Source organism: Mesoplodon bidens (genome assembly GCF_964165515.1).
Source record: "Mesoplodon bidens genome assembly, chromosome: 4".
Taxonomy (NCBI): domain Eukaryota; kingdom Metazoa; phylum Chordata; class Mammalia; order Artiodactyla; family Ziphiidae; genus Mesoplodon; species Mesoplodon bidens.
The window spans coordinates 128,652,614-128,664,205 of NC_138160.1; the positions used below are offsets into that span (position 1 = coordinate 128,652,614).

Genomic DNA, 11,592 nt, shown 5'->3' on the forward strand with positions numbered 1-11,592 from the left:
ACTTCTTCTGGCATTATAACAGAATCTCATAAGGCCAGTATCTCCTCTGCATGTTTAATTTCTTTCCTTCCTGAAATAGTACACCTCTCTCTTTCCATATGGCCCCATGTGCTTGTATAACAGAGAAAGCATAGAAATGGTATAAATGGTTACCTTTTTCTTTGCTCCAAGGTGCAGGGCTCTCGTGAGGGCTTTGAGCTCTGCCTTGTGGGCAGGCATTCCTGGAGGAGGGCTTCTGCTTCTAGGACTTCCTGATGAGTTACTATTGCATGCCCAGCCTTTCGGAGTCCCTGGTCCCTGAAGCTGCTGCTGTCCATGAACATTTCCATATCCCAATTTTCTAAAGGCTGATCAGTCAAATCTGCTAGAATATACTTTGTTGATTATTTGTACGGGATGGAACTCCATATGGCATTCCACAGTCCAGCTTAATGGCTGTCATTTCCTTTGAGAACTTAACATAGGAATTGGCCATGAGACCAAAGTTAGGAATCCCAACAGGACAAAACCTAGCCATTCCTAAGAATCCTTGCCATTGCCTTCTGATGGTGGGTACAGTCACCCTATCTAATGGTCCAGTAGTAAATTTCTTTTTTTTTTAAATGGTTACCAAATATCCCTTTATTAAATTATTTTTCTTTGCAGTTCTTAACTAGCTGCGCATTCCACCACATCACTGCTGATGTCATCTATGATGTCGTGATGGTGGCAGCCATCAACATTGCAGCCCACAGACTGGGCAGTCCCCAGGATCTCTTTAATGGTTCCAGAGAGTTCTCTAGCTAAAGATTGATGATGCATCTATCAGGCAATGTTGACAATCAAAAGTGATGCTTCCACTGTGCTTAACGTTTTTCTGCTTTTTTCTGTCTCTTGGTGGTTCCTTTAGGACTTTGATGATCAGGGCAGAGGCAGAAGGTACCACCTCAATCTGGGTCTGTCTGTTCTGAATGGTCAGTTTCACTGTACTCCTCAGACCCTTCCAATCACCAGTTGCCTTGGCGATGTCCTCACCAACCTTTTTTTGCAGATAGACCCAGGGGCAGATCTTGGGGGGCAGACGTGGCAAAAACTTCCCCACTGATACACCTCGGGTATACAACTTTGGTATCATTGGGGTCCCACTTAGGCGGCAGGGTGGGAGCAGCTGGGGTCAGATGAACCTGGATTCGAGAGGACTGAATAAGTTGCACCTTGGTCCCTTCCAAGCCGAAAGTCTTCGTCTTTCTGGTAACTCAAATTCTAGGTATTTTACAGTTGGTTGAGAGATTTGCACTTTTCCCTTGTAGGCTTTATATCCCCCGTCTGCCAGCAACTTTAAAGTGAGGATTGTATTTTGGTCTGAGGCTCCCTTATTTTTATTAGTAATTAGTATATCACCGTAAGACTCCCTCATTTAATGGGACATCACTTAAGTCCATGGATAAGACTTCCCTGAAGATGGTGGAGGCATTCTTAAATCCTGTGGGAGTACCATCCAACAATACAGTTGTTATATATTATCTCTGGATTGTCCCATTCAAAGGCAAACAGTTCCTGGGACTTAGGACTTCAGAGTATAGTAAAAGGCATCTTTTAAGTCCAGAACTGTAAACCAGCATAAGTCTCCAAATAAAGTTGTAAGCAAAGTGTAAAGATTTGATAGTACCAGATGCACATATCTACAACTTGGTTAGTGACTCTCAAATCCCGTACAACACAATAATTTCCAGTACCAGTTTTTTTGTATCTGACAAGGTCAGATTAATTGGCACTTAAGAAAAGTGGTTATCAGATACTTTGTATCTTCCTTCACATGCCTCTTTAAAGGGTATTGCTTTACATTTGGAGCCTTGGCATCTAGGCAGAATTTTACCACTATTGGGTCAGCCCTCTTGGCACTTCCTGCCTCCTATCAGCCCAAACATCCACTCTTACCTTTTGTAGAATTTGTTCAGGACCTTCTGGTTGAGGCTTGTCTCCTGCACAGTTTGCAGGGCGTACGCTTGATCTGGGAGTTCTCTAAGGCTTACTTTTTCTGGTGAGAAAGTCACTTAATTCTGTTTGTAGATCTCCTCCCAACAAGGGAATAGGGCATTCAGGTATATACAGAGAGCTGTGTTGTTTTTTTTTTTTTTTGCTGTACGCAGGCCTCTCACTGCTGTGGCCTCTCCCGTTGCGGAGCACAGGCTCCAGACACACAGGCTCCACGGCCATGGCTCGCGGGCCCAGCCGCTGCGCGGCATGTGGGATCTTCCGGGATAGGGGCACGAACCCGTGTCCCCTGCATCGGCAGGCGGACTCTCAACCACTGCGCCAACAGGGAAGCCCTGTTTTGTTTTTTAATTTTTTAATTTTATTGTTTATACAGCAGGTTCTTATTAGTTATCTATTTTACACATATTAGTGTATACATGTCAATCCCAATCTCCCAATTCACCTCCCCCTTCACCTCTTGGTGTCCATACGTTTGTTCTCTACATCTGTGTCTCTATTTCTGCCCTGCAAACCAGTTCACCTGTACATTTTTTCTAGGTTCCACATATATGCGTTAATATGTGATATTTGTTTTTCTCTTTCTGACTTACTTCACTCTGTATGACAGTCTCTAGATCCATCCACGTCTCTGCAAATGACCCAATTTCGGTCCTTTTTGTGGCTAAGTCATATTCCATTGCATATATGTACCACATCTTCTTTATCCATTCATCTGTTGATGGGCATTTAGGTTGCTTCCATGACCTGGCTATTGTAAATCATGCTGCAATGAACATTGTGGTGTATGTGTCTTTTGAATTATAGTTTTCTCTGGGTATATGCCCAGTAGTGGGATTGCTGGATCATATGGTAGTTCTATTTTTAGTTTTTTAAGGAACCTCCATACTGTTCTCCATAGTGGCTGTATCAATTTACATTCCCACCAACAATGCAGGAGGATTCCCTTTTCTCCACACCCTCTCCAGCATTTGTTTGTAGATTTTCTGATGACGCCCATTCTAACTGGTGTGAGGTGGTACCTCATTGTAGTCTTGATTTGCATTTCTCTAATAACCTGTGATGTCGAGCAGCTTTTCATGTGCTTCTTGGCCATCTGTATGTCTTCTTTGGAGAAATGTCTCTTTAGGTCTTCTGCCCATTTTTTTGATTGGGTTGTTTTTTTAATATTGAGCTGCATGAGCTGTTTGTATATTTTGGAGATTAATCCTTTGTCCGTTGATTCATTTGCAAATATTTTCTCCCATTCTGAGGCCTGTCTTTTTGTCTTGTTTGCAGTTTCCTTTGCTTTGCAAAAGCTTTTAAGTTTCATTAGGTCCCATTTGTGTATTTTTGTTTTTATTTCCATTACTCTAAGAGGTGGATCAAAAAAGATCTTGCTCTGATTTATGTCAAAGAGTGTTCTTTCTATGTTTTCCTCTAAGAGTTTTATGGTGTCCAGTCTTACACTTAGGTCTTTAATCCATTTTGAGTTTATTTTTGTGTATGATGTTAGGGAGTGTTCTAATTTCCTTCTTTTACTTGTAGCTCTCTAGTTTTCCCAGCACCACTTATTGAAGAGACTGTCCTTTCTCCATTGTATTTCCTTGCCTCCTTTGTCATAGATTAGTAGTTGACCATAGGTGCGTGGGTTTATCTCTGGGCTTTCTATCCTGTTCCATTGATCTATATTTCTGTTTTTGTGCCAGTACAATATTTTCTTGATTACTGTAGCTTTGTAGTATAGTATGAAGTCAGGAAGTCTGATTCCTCCAGCTCCCCATTTTTCCCTAAAGACTGCGTTGGCTATGTGGGGTCTTTTGTGTCTGCATACAAATTTTAAGATTTTTTGTTCTAGTTCTGTAGAAAATGCCTCTGGTAATTTCATAGGGATTTCATTGAATCTGTAGATTGCTTTGGGTAGTATAGTCATTTTCACAATATTGATTCTTCCAATGCAAGAACATGGTATATCTCTCCATCTGTTTGTGTCTTCTTTGATTTCTTTCATCAGTGTCTTATAGCTTTCTGAGTACAGCTCTTTTACCTCCTTAGGTAGGTTTATTTCTAGGTATTTTATTCTTCTTGTGGCAATAGTGAATGGGATTGTTTCCTTAATTTCTCTTTCTGATCTTTTGTTGTTAGTGTGTAGGAATGAAAGAGATTTCTGTGCATTAATTTTGTATCCTGCAACTTTACCAAATTCACTGATTACCTCTAGTAGTTTTCTCTTGGCATCGTTAGGATTCTCTATGTATAGTATCATGTCATCTGCAAACAGTGACAGTTTTACTTCTTCTTTTCCAGTTTGGATTCCTTTTATTTCTTTTCCTTCTCTGATTGCCGTGGCTAGGATTTCCAAAACTATGCTGAATAATAGTGGTGAGACTGGACATCCTTGTCTTGTTCCTGATCTTAGAGGAAATACTTTGTTCTTCACCATTGAGAATGATGTTTGCTGTGGGTTTGTCATATATGGCCTTTATTATGTAGAGGTAGGTTCCCTCTATGCCCACTTTCTGAAGAGTTTTTATCATAAATGGGTGTTGAATTTGTAAAAGCTTCTTCTGCATCTATTGAGATGATCATATGGTTTTTATTCTTCAGTTTGTTAATATGGTGTATCACATTGATTGATTTGCTTATATTGAAGAATCCTTGAATCTCTGGGATAAACCCCACTTGATCATGGTATATGATCCTTTTAATGTGTTGCTGGATTCTGTTTGCTGGTATTCTGTTGAGGATTTTTGCATCTATATTCATCAGTAATATTGGTCTGTAATTTTCTTTTTTGTAGTATCTTTGTCTGGTTTTGGTATCAGGGTGATGGTGGCCTCATAGAATGAGTTTGGGAGTGTTCCTTCCTCTGCAATTTTTTGGAAGTTTGAGAAGGATTAGCTCTTCTCTAAATGTTTGATAGAATTCACCTGTGAAGCCATCTGGTCCTGGACTTTTGTTTGCTGGAAGATTTTAAATCACAGTTTCCATTTCATTTCTTGTGATTGGTCTGCTCATATTTTCTGTTTCTTCCAGGTTCAGTCTTCGAAGGTTATACCTTTGTAAGAATTTGTCCATATGTTCCAGGTTGTCGATTTTATTGGCATAGAGTTGCTTGTAGTAGTCTCTTAGGATGCTTGGTATTTCTGCAGTGTCCATTTTAACTTCTCCTTTTTCATTTCTAATTTTACTGATTTGAGTCCTCTCCCTGTTTTTCTTCATGAGTCTGGCTAAAGGCCTATCAATTTTGTTTATCTTCTCAAAGAACCAGCTTTTAGTTTTATTGATCTTTGTTATTGTTTTCTTTGTTTCTATTTCATTTATTTCTGCTCTGATCTTTATGATTTCTTTCCTCCTACTAACTTTGGGTTTTGTTTGTACTTTCTGTAGTTCCTTTAGGTGTAAGGTTAGATTGTTAATTTGAGATTTTTGTTTCTTGAGGTAGGATTGTATTGCTATAAACTTCCCTCTTAGAACAGCTTTTGTTTCATCCCATAGGTTTTGGATCATCATGTTTTCATTGCAATTTGTCTCTAGGTATTTTTTGATTTCCTCTTTGATTTCTCCAGTGATCTCTTGGTTATTTAGTAACGTCTTGTTTAGTCTCCATGTGTCGGTGTTTCTTACGTTTTTTTCCCTGTAATTGATTTCTAATCTCATAGCATTGTGGTCAGAAAAGATACTTGATATGATTTCAATTTTCTTAAATTTACCAAGGCTTGATTTGTGACCCAAGATGCCATCTATCCTGGAGAGTGTTCCATGTGCACTTGAGAAGAAAGTGTAATCTGCTGTTTTTGGATGGAATGACCTATAAATATCAATCAAATCTATCTGGTCTATTGTGTCATTTAAACTTGTGTTTCCTTATTAATTTTCTATCTGGATGATCTGTCCATTGGTGTAAGTGAGGTGTTAAAGTCCCCCACTATTATTGTGTTACTGTCGATTTCCTCTTTTAAAGCTATTAGCAGTTGCCTTATGTACTTAGGTGCTCCTAAGTTGGGTGCATATATATCTATAATTGTTATATCTTCTTCTTGGATTGATCCCTTGATCATTATGCAGTATCCTTCCTGTCTCTTGTAATATTCTTTATTTTAAGGTCTATTTTATCTGATATGAGTATTGCTATTCCAGCTTTCTTTTGATTTCCATTTGCAGGGAATATCTTTTTCCACCCCCTCACTTTCAGTCTGAATATGTCCCTAGGTCTGAAGTGAGTCTCTTGTAGACAGCATATATATTGGTCTTGTTTTTGTATCCATTCAGTGAGCCTGTGTCTTTTGGTTGGAGCATTTAATCCATTCACATTTAAGGTAATTATTAATATGTATGTTCCTATTACCATTTTCTTAATTGTCATGGGTTTGTTTTTGTAGGTCCTTTTCTTCTCTTGTGTTTCCCACTTAGAGAAATTCCTTTAGCATTTGTTAGAGAACTGGTTTGGTGGTGCTGAATTCTCTTAGCTTTTGCTTGTCTGAAAAGCTTTTGATTTCTCCACCAAATCTGAATGAGATCCTTGCTGGGTAGAGCAATCTTGGTTGTAGGTTCTTCCCTTTCATCACTTGAAATATATCATGCCACTCCCTTCTGGCTTGCAGAGTTTCTGCTGAGAAATCAGCTGTTAACCTTATGGGAGTTCCCTTGTATGTTATTTGTCGTTTTTCCCTTGTTGCTTTCAATAATTTTTCTTTGTCTTTAATTTTCGTCAGTTTGATTACTATGTGTCTCAGCATGTTTCTCCTTGGGTTTATCCTGCCTGGGACTCTCTGTGCTTCCTGGACTTGGGTGGCCATCTTCTTTCTCATATTAGGGAAGTTTTGGACTATAATCTCTTCAAATATTTTCTCGGGTCCTTTCTCTCTCTTCTCTTTCTGGGACCCCTATAATGTGAATGTTGTTGCGTTTAATGTTTTCCCAGAGGTCTCTCAGACTGTCTTCAACTCTTTTCATTCTTTTCTCTTTAATCTGTTCCGTAGCTCTGAATTTCACCATTCTGTCTTCCAGGTCACTTATCTGTTCTTCTGCCTCAGTTATTCTGCTATTGATTCCTTCCAGTGTACTTTTCATTTCAGTTATTGTATTGTTCATCTCTGCTTGTTCTTTAATTCTTCTAGGTGTTTGTTCATTAATTCTTCTAGGTCTTTGTAAACATTGCTTGCTTCTTCCCTATCGTTGCCTCCATTCTTTTTCTGAGGTCCTGGATCATCTTCACTATCATTACTCTGAATTCTTTTTCTGGAAGGTTGCCTATCTCCACTTCATTTAGTTGTTTTTCTGGCATTTTATCTTGTTCCTTCATCTGGTACATAGTCCTCTGAATTTTCATTTTGTCTGTCTTCCTGTAAATGTGGTTTTCGTTCCACAGGCTGCAGAACTGTAATTCTTCTTGCTTCTGCTGTCTGCCCTCTGGTGCGAGCTGCGCATTAAGTGTTTTTTTCCCCCAATTATGTAACTCAGAGGTAGAAACGGAGTAGGGCGCACATGTAAATCCCCTTGGTTGATCCTGGTCCTCTACACCTCTGGGAACTTAACTAAATGGATATTGCCTTCCCTGAGGGAGAGCAGCCCCTGGGCTGAATTGAGTACAGGGAAGAGCGGGGTGGAGGGGGTACCCAAGGAGGGGACAGATATAACAAATAAAAATCATTTGGCTCTGACACAGGCAAAGAGGTTTTACTGAGGATCCTCCATTGAACCATAATTTTACATCTCCTCCACAAATTCTTACTTTGCAAAATAACTTAAAAAAACAGTGGAGGTCAGATATACCTGCCTACTCTTGATCAGAGGAAAGTTGAGAACCACAGTGCAAGGCGGAGAGCTGACGGTAGAACAGCCAGGAGTCCTTCCTCGAAGGAAAACAAGCACTTAGTGAAGCTGGGCTCTGCAGTTGGCTGACTGGGGTTCCTCCGCTGTAGTGCTCAAGATACTTGACTTCTTAGCCAGCAAAACCCCAGAAGAGGCTGGAACAACTACCTTCACCAAACGTCTGCCGCTTCTTCCCAGCCTTTATGGTTGGGGCCGCACACCAAGCAGCAGTCTTATCTGAGACTCGAGGTCTGCGTGCTGCCGCAATGCTGGCTGCACCCGGGAAACCTGGGCGTTCACGGGAGATGAAGGAAAGCACCAGGACTTGCCAATCTGTGGCTCCGAGCACCCTTTGCTCCTTTGTAGGCAGCACCCGGGCACATGGGCCGCTTGCCGTGCCAAGTACTCTCCAACTTAGTGCCTGTTCTGAGGGGTTATCTTGCCCCCCTGAGAATGGATGTTTGGGGAGAGAGAGCACGAAAACAAGCAACCCCTAAGTCAAAATCTTAGTCAATTTCCCAGGTTTCAAACCCAACAGCTGAGAACAGTCTACGGACTGCAAATCTCTGGAAAATGTCCTTCCCTCAGTCGCCCATAAAAGCCCGCACACCACAAGGAAGAGTAGCCCCGCTCGCTGCAACTAGAGAAGAGCCCACCTGCAGCAACCAAGACCAACCGCAGCCAAAAAACAAAACAAAACAAAACCAAACCATTCATTTACAAAGAATAAAAAAAAGAATTCCCTGTAGAAGCCACAAAGGAGAATGGAGAGTCTCAAAGATGACCAGCTTGGATTTGAAGGTTCCCTTAGGGACCACTGAAAAGGTTTCCATTAAATATGCTTGCCAAGCACTGTAGCCTAAACATCATGCATGCTGCCTGTCTGCCAAGAAATTTGTCCTGGCAGTTACGAGACTGTAGCCACGGTGGTCAGAGGCTCCTAAGAGTTTTCCCCCGAGTGCTGAGGGCAGGCGTGCCTATTGCAGAGGGGCCTGGGAGAGCCCAGGCTCTGTCTCACGCACCACCTGGATAAACTTACCTCATGGGGAGGCAGGCGGGGGAAATGACAGGATCCCCTTGAAGAAACCGAAGTGAGGAGGCTGTCTGAGACTCAGAGCTGAATTTGAGAGAGGAATTCAGGAGTATACAGGTTGAAATACCCAAGCCCTGACTTCCTTTGTGGGCATGGTGGGGTTTCATCTTCCAGGTACACGATCGAAACATTTTACCTCCCCAGCAGAAATCAAAGACAAGCTCAGCTCAATGCCTGGGAAATTTCCAGGTAGAATACATTCCGCCCAAGAGCTCCATAGAGCATGTAGCCTTTAGCATCACCACCAATGCTTGTTCCTCTGGCAAACTTTCATAAACACACACACACACACACACACACACACATGCTGAAAAGCATTTCAGTGCTAATTCCCTGCTAGTTTGGCTCATGCAGAAGAGGCTTAAAACTCTCAGTGAGGAAAATGCAAATTGTCCAATTGTATGAAATTCCTTTAACCCAGACACCAGTTACGTTCTTCTGGGGTCGAGATTTTCCTGCTTCATGCTCCTTCATTTCTCCTTTACCCTCTCGCCCCAACAAAGTAATCTGGGCTGGTTTAAGAATACACACCTTTATCAATACTGCCAGGTAAATATATTAGGCACAGGTGAAAACTCCCGAGAGCTCTGTAAGGCAAGCTCTCTAGTCAGGGAGCAATGGCTTTACCCACTGGGGCAGAGGACCCCCCCCCCATTAATCCAGGTTCAAGAAAGTGTTGCTATAGTCATCTAGGAACCAACCCCTATTAGCCAATGCTAACAAAGGGAACAGTCAGACATAGGCAAACAAAAAGGCTTGGGACTCTAACCCAGGGACTGGGATTCTAATCTGATCGATTCTTTGGTACCTCAGTGGCTGCAAGCTTTTATATTGTGACTCTTAAAGTGGGACTCTAATCCACAATCCTGATGAGATTATTCAACAATATAGGCACAGGTGCATTTTAACAAGGTTACTCACCCCCAAACACATCTGATTTAGGAGCTCTTTCTTCTCTCAAAAGTGAAAGGAGCACTGAGGAGCCTGGAGGGCCACCGTAGAGAAGCAGGAACCCGAGAGCTGACCCTCTAGATGAATTTGGTATAGGTGGCCACTCGGGGTCTGTGGTGAGGGCCCACACTCCGCCAGGGGCTACAGTGCCTCGGGCAGGCTGTCACAAGACTGAGTCCTTTCATGGAGTCCAAAATTGTTACTGAGCAAGGGCTCACTACCCAACGTGCATAAAAGCCAAGACTATGAGACTGGCCTTTGAGAAGAGGAAGAACTTTATTATGAGGTTGACTGCCAAGGAGACAGACTTGAGGGCCCTGCCTTGGTTGACCCCACGGATGAGGAGGAACCTTGGATACAGAGGGATGACGATAAGCAACAGGTGGATGAACACCCACAGTGTTCAAGGGTCAGCTCTGCACCAGTTAAAGTACACTGTCATACTGGATACAAAAGCAAAACTGAATATTTGCTTTCTACAAGAAACTCACTTTAGAATGTAAACTGGTGCAGCCACTGTGGAGAACAGTATGGAGGTTCCCTGAAAAACTAAAAATAGAGCTACCATATAATCCACAATCCGACTCCAGAGCATATAACTGGAAAGGACAAAAACTCTAATTTTGTCTTTATTTCTAATAATCAAAAAGATACATGTTCCCCAATGGTCATAGCAGCACTATTCACAACAACCAAGTCATGGAAGATATCTAAGTGTCCATCAACAGAGGAATGGAAAAAGAAGATGTGGCATAGACTCCTGTTGTTTCCCAGAAGCTGTCAGGATTCCCACTTTCCAACAATCCTGCATTCTGGCAGAGCTTGGAGCGAAGAGCAGAGAGAATTATTGGAACAAGCTTGATCTCTCTTGGATGCCAATGAACCATCTCATGGGCTTCTCCATCAGGCTCTGACCTAAGACTCTCCCAGCCTGTTTGCAAGAGGTTAAGGGCCTCTCAACATCCAACATGTCCCTGACCCATCTGAAATGTGCAACACCTGGAGAACTTAACTTTCTAAAAACACACTAGCCTGGAAGGAAGAGCTCAGCCTCTTCTTTCGGGGAGGGACGTTTAGGTGACTATTCTTGAGAGAGCAGAACAGCAAGCTTTGTCCTCAGCATCTTAGCCCTGTGGGGCCCTGGGTTGCTTTAGTTCCTGCCTTTGCTGCTCGGAGATGGGTCAGCTTGATCATACCAATATGGTAATTGAGAAGATGAGAACAGAAGTGATGAACCTGCTGCAGTTTGGCTGGTTGGTATTAGAGCTGATTGAACCCCAGGCCCCCTGTGTCCCACTTCTGCAGATCCCACTGTTAGCAGGAGATGATCAGAATATACAAGTCTCACCACTTAGACCCTCTGTGACCCAGACCCTTTCCTCTCTTCAGCCCCATCTCTCCCTGTGACCCCATGGTCCATACTCTAGTGATAATTATCTTGTTTTCATTAAAGTATAATTGATTTACAGTATTGTGTTAGTTTCAGGTACACAGCAAAGTGGTTTGTTTAAACACATATATTCTCTATTTTCAGTTCTTTTCTTATGATTATTTTATTGTAAGATGTTGAATATAGCTCCCTGTGCTGTAACAGTAAACCCTTGTTGTATATTTATTTATTTTCTTTTATTTTTTTTATTATTAGTTTCTGCTTTATAACAAAGTGAATCAGTCATACATATACATCTGTTCCCACATCCCTTCCCTCTTGCGTCTCCCTCCCTCCCACCCTCCCTATCCCACCCCTCCAGGCGGTCACAAAGCACCGAGCTGATCTCCCT

At 42.0% G+C, this 11,592-nt stretch overlaps 1 pseudogene across 1 annotated transcript; it reads right to left on the reverse strand.

The window, feature by feature from the left end:
* Window positions 1–648: 648 nt before the first annotated feature.
* Window positions 649–8,811, reverse strand: LOC308616372 (large ribosomal subunit protein uL11-like; annotated as a pseudogene). Its single transcript has 2 exons — window positions 8,807–8,811; window positions 649–1,227 (listed from the first exon to the last, which is right to left on the reverse strand). The product of its transcript is annotated as a large ribosomal subunit protein uL11-like (transcript).
* Between the last annotated feature and the right edge of the window lie 2,781 nt (window positions 8,812–11,592).